Raw genomic sequence first — 6,000 nt, 5'->3', positions numbered from 1 at the left:
AAATAAAATGGTGATTTCTTTTCTGAAAGGCAAGAGATAAAGAACAAAAGAAAGAGCCAAATATGAAAACAATATGGTAAAGAAATCAAGAGATCTGAACCCTGACTGGGTAACTCAATTGTTTAGAGCATCATTCCAATTCACCAAGGTTGTGGATTTGATCCCTGGTCAGGGCACATACAAGAATCAACCAATGAATACATAAATAGTACATGTGCTGCAGAAGTGAGCACTGAATACATAAATAAATGGAACATATCAATGTTCTCTCTGTCTCTGTCTCTCTGTGTGTCTCTGTCTAAAAATAAATACATATTTTTTAAAAGACCTGAAAAAATAAAAACCTGTTACTCAAACATGACCTAAATAAACAGGTAAGGTGCATGTTTAGAATTTCCCGTGTACCAAAACTTCCTTAACAACTTTTCATAACCATTATTAAAATGCTCAGTTGATGTCAAATATCACTTTCTCTTCAAACAGTGTGATTATGTTCACAAGTCAAATTCATTCATTTTTGTGGGGACTGATAACCCTGTGCCATAGAAAGCAGAAGCTCTGGGCTTGTTCAAAAAGTGATGAAAAACATTGTAACTCAATACATAAACACAACTCACAACTCCTTTTCTGACTTAACTCATGTACATCTTTCCTCAACTATTTTTCTCCTCTTCTTGCTCTGTTAGGTACAACACAAAAACAAATTTTTTTCCATAACATCTGTTGTTTTGTGAACACTTCAAAATAATTATCTTTTTCTGTGAATGAAGGTTACTTAGTATGGCATTTGTTAATATATAGTGGATAAATGAATAATGAATATAAATCTAAAATAGAAAAAATCATGTGAGATTTTAAAACATTTGAAATATATGTTGCTAACTTGCCTTACCTCACTTCTCTTTCCCCAATTTTTGTCCAGTGTAGCTACTATCAGATTCTTCAGTTGCTCACTTGTAAAAAGATCTAATGTTCTATTTTTTTTTCAGACCACTGAACCTACACAATATTCATTGAGCTAGCATAACTCTCCAGACATCCTAGCTCTTCAGGCAATGCTATAAGGGCATTGTCTTTGTTCATTTGTATGATCTCTATGTATCCTGCCATCTTTCCAGGGTAAGAGTGCCAAGGCCTTGGACTCTTCATTTGGTGGAGTCTAATTCTGTTCTCTTTACAAAGAGCTAGGGTTACACTCAGCAAAGGTTACCATTTACGTGAGACACGAAGCCTGCTAGCATAACTCATCACCAAAGTAAAACCCCTAGCTATTTTTTCTCTCAAGGGCATACCGCGTGCTACCTAAAATCAAGAAGGAACACTTCAGAGTGGGTCACAGGTAGAAGCCATATGCATCCAGAATCCACATTTTCATTTTAACACTCTGGAGTATGGTATTATTTCATAGCAGCCACTCAAAAGGGTTTCTTTTTCCTTGTTAAAACATCCTTTTCTAACCACTAAAGGAAAATACATGAGAATCTAATGTAAAGACTACAGTGACTTTAGCTAGAGAACTCAATACTTAAAAGGGAGCTTTCTTTTACAAATTATTCCTTTTCTGGAAGCAGAGGTTGATTGTCATATTTGATTTTGTTTTATCATTTACTCAATGCTTTCCAAAAGATGTGTTCTCAGAAATAAATAACACTTTAAATTGTTTAAGTAATTCTAAAGCTCAGTCCATCTTTTAAACACCTGCATTATGGAGTGGCAGTCTAAGCCGCAGCCCTAAGTGCCAAATGCCTTTGCTTTTAGCCCAATGTTCATCTTTATTTATCTTACTATCTCATGGAATTTCATCTATTCTGGTAATTATAAATCAGCAATTTTAAAGCATGATGAGACCCTGAGATTTTAAAATATTTAAAAAGACCAAATGGATCGAGAAGAACCTTAGGGACCATACTACTTCTCATTTCTCATTAGATATAAGATCACTGAGATCCCAAAGGGTCTTGTTCAAGGCCATATAACTAATGACAATGACAGATATAGAACCAAATGTTCTTTGTGGGGTCATATGATCCAAATGTTGAATTGGGTAAATAAACCATCATAGACATAGTTTTAAAAAAGTGTCAGGTTACAAATGCAGGTGATCCTGACTCTAATCTGTTGAATTATTGACTTTAATGTGAGCTCTAGACTTCCAAGTAGCTAACACAGGGAAGTACAACCAATATCAAGACATGCAGTATCTGTGAGGAAAAACTAAACTAGTACCATAGGAGAAGCTCAATTATTCATGATACTGAGGACTGAGATATATATATGAACACTGACAACATCCTTCTTATAGTAAACACAGCAATTTGTTTCATTAGATTTCTTATTATAACTTCAAACCAAAACATAAATTCACAGACACTAATATATGCCCTCTGAAGTTATGTGTTGGGAAATAACTCAATACCTCTTCTGGGTGCAAGTGCTATAGTTCTGGAAAGGTAAACATCTAGATTTTTTTGAACATGAAAGTAGTTCCATCTTAGTCAAGAATGCAGATGTTCTGGATTGACCTGCTGTCTGTAACTAACCTAGTGTGAGTAGAATCAGTGAACTAGATTTTATTAAATTCCAGTGAAATTTGGACAGAATTTCCTTTTTCTCTTTCTTGTAGGTACCCAGGGAAGTAAGAAAACATTTTCTCTCTGTGATTGTGTTTGGAATATGCTACAGAAATGACAGAATAAGTACAAAAGGTACATGTGAAGTGCATTTGTTGCATATGAATATAGGGGGAATTCTACTTATAAAAATATACCCAAAAAATACCCAAACTTTAAAAAGTCTTATTTGCTTTATAAGTTATTTCTTGTGAATAATTTAAGTGTTTAGTAACAGCCCACTAACTATTGGATTAAGACAAAGAAAGTTTAAAGCAAAAGTATGAGAAGACATAATCCCCTAATAATTGGTCAAAAAGGAAAAAACTAAAATTATTATGCAACTCAAAAGAAAAATAAGGATTATAGGTTTAAAATGTGATGCATTCAAATGTATACAGTTAGGCATTTCTATCAAAGCCACCTCTGATCTTTCTTTCACTGGATTGTGTTTGGTTTTGTTCTTCCACAGGATAAAGAAGAAAACCACTAGAGTTTCTCTGACCAGAGTTCCCAGGTTAATAAAACCTCCAACATCAGATCAAGTTATTCTACCTTAGTTCGACCATTGTATATTGACCCCCAGAGGGTAGGTTCAGTTTTAAAAGCCTTTGTAGGGGTCCTGGTACTAGAGACACAGGTCCAGAGGAGAAGTTGCATTCGTTAACGCAACTTTCTTGAAAAGTAGTAAACATGAGGAGAGCCTCCAGCTGCATGACCTCAGAGAAAACAACAAAGAAATCCATGGGTCTCAGAAATAACTCCATGGTGGTTCTGTGGGTTGGCCATTTGTCTGTGGGTCAGACCAAAAGGGACAGTTGGTTTCTAGGAGCTCAGTCCCATAAAAAGTATTCCAACTATCTAAGGAATGAGTTTCCTATTTTAAAAAATGGGGCTGACAGAAGATGCTTTTTCAAAAACCTAGAAGATACAAGAGCAACTGTATGGAGGAGGAAAAAAATCTAGTCAGTAAAATTTAGAAACCTTTAATATACAGTCTCTAAAAACTGCCAATACTCATTTCTCAACTGTAATTTCCCAATGTTCTATTTCACCATCTCAGCTAATGGAAATGCTGGAGGAGAGAGAAAAAAGGTGGCACTGGAGCCAACATTGAAAGTGACATCTAAATTAGAAGCATCATCCTTTTCAAAAAGGAAACTTAGGGTGTGGTTGGTAGCAGCTAAAACTGATCCAGTCAGTTCATAGCCACCGTGCACCTAGGTTTCAGAGCCTTGACACTATGTATGATAGTGTCTCTTCTATTTCCTAAACCAGATGCAGAGTCCCTGTAACAGCCTGTCAGGATTCACTTGTGTTGTGGCCCCCTGTTTACCAAGGTAACCTACCCACACTGCATGACAAAGTTTGGATTTTATAGATAAATTGTAGGCATTATCGAAGAAGTACAAAGGAGGAAAGGGGAAACTAAAAAGAACCTCAGAGATTATTATTTCCTATTGGAGATAACTGAGTTCCAGAAAGGGTGAAATGTCAGAGAGCAACTCATGGTTTATCCCCTGCTCTTAAAACTTTTGCTCTGTGTCAATCCTCCAGCTCTGAAGGGCAATCCTTAGTGGACTGCCCTCTCAAAGCAGACTTGGCTCTGCCTCACCTCAAAATTTATCGGAGTCTCCTAACTAGCTAAAAGACATCATTATGAAGTCAATGCACAAAGCAATATCTATTTCTTGCTTTGGTAACAGTCAGAAATCAGGATTGAGAAGGCTCCTGTATCACCTACTAGAAACAGCAGGATTTAATCAGCTAGGTCAAACCAAACTAAGGTTGAAGTCCTCTGGGCTCTCCATCTCCTAGTTTCCAAACCTAACAGAACTGGAACCACTAACCATTGCTGGTCCAAGATATGAGAAGCAGGGTAGGGACATAACCTGTACCACATACAGGATGGGCGACATAGGAAACAATGTCATTAAGAGAAAGAAGCACTACTACTGATCCTGGAAGCTCACTTTCAGCAGATGCTGTCAGGCCACAGGTGTTGATTATTGCCACAAGTCTCATCCATCTCCTGCTGCATTCCTTCCCTGTGATATGCAGGTCCTGGGCATCAGGCCTCAAGCACTGGGCTGGCGGTCATTATGTCTCAACTAGGCCTCACCTGAGAGAAGGACTTCAGCTACTCCCTCTCTGGTCTCAGAATCAACTTATAATTTAAAATATAATTCTAGATTCTAGAGGTCCCTGGGGCTAGAAATAGAAAGCGGAGGGTGAGGACTTAAAGAAATTTACCACAAATGCCACCCATTCGTGTATGCATTTATGTGAGGCTAAACTAGCTATTGTCAATAAACACTTTTTAACATATCAAAATAACTCTTCATTCTTTAAAGTTTTTAGATTATTTGTCTGAAATGAGCCTCAAAACCTCAAGGAAGGCTGAACATTTTTGTAGCCCTATTTCACAGGTAAAAAACCTGAGGTCCACAGAGATTAAGAGTCTTCCAAGTTCCTAGGATCAGCTTCAACAAGATAGTGGCAGAGTTGAGATTTTGGCTCAAATCCTCTAACTCATGATTCAGGATCCTTAACAAATTACAACAATACCCATACTACTTGACCAATAATAAAGATTAAATCGTGATTATATATGTACTCAACAAAATAATACAATGAAGTAAAAGACTTTTCAACTAATCTGTTTTCTATTTTGAAAAACGGCTCTTGGAGAGTAAATAACAACTTTCTCATTAAACACAACCCTATGAAAATAAGATAAAAATAATTTATGCCTCACTGTAAAGCACCAAAGAATTCCCAGCAGCTCCTTGTTTTGATTAAGAGACACTCAGTTGTCAATAATTATGATGAAAAAGCATACACACTTACTACAATGGCATCCCAAATCATTGTCTGCGAGTATGGTGAAAGTTTCCTCCATTCTGTGAATTCTCTGTTTGTTCTTCAGCATCTTCAAAACAGCTCTACAACCAGAGGTCGATTTGTCGAGTTTGAATGCTGAGTCCAGGCTACAGCCACAGTGCAAATTCACTGGGACAGAGAGGAAGAGCAGAGAGCAGACTCAGACAACTTTTGAATTCTGAGGAAAAGTATCATGATCAGATTTTCAATTTGCTTTTTATTCCAATTAACCTTGAAATATAATTCATGTTTAAAAACTTAATAGTTGATATGTTGCAGACTCAGAAATTTCTATTGTTAATTGTTATTTTAAATCCAAATGACTCCTGAATAGAAACAATCAAAAAAGAAAAGATAGCTGTTTTGTTTTAAATGAAATAGTTTTATTAGCTGTGAAAGAACTGGTTTATTTTCATAAATCAATCTTAACTATCTTCCCAATGAGTTCTTGACATACAAACAAGAAAAGATATGAAATAAACATATTTTTTAAAAGAGTGAAACAAAT

The sequence above is a fragment of the Phyllostomus hastatus genome, unplaced genomic scaffold (assembly GCF_019186645.2).
Source record: "Phyllostomus hastatus isolate PE091 unplaced genomic scaffold, TTU_PhHast_1.1 phas_contig_150, whole genome shotgun sequence".
Taxonomy (NCBI): Eukaryota; Metazoa; Chordata; class Mammalia; order Chiroptera; family Phyllostomidae; genus Phyllostomus; species Phyllostomus hastatus.
This window is presented reverse-complemented; position numbering follows the sequence as displayed.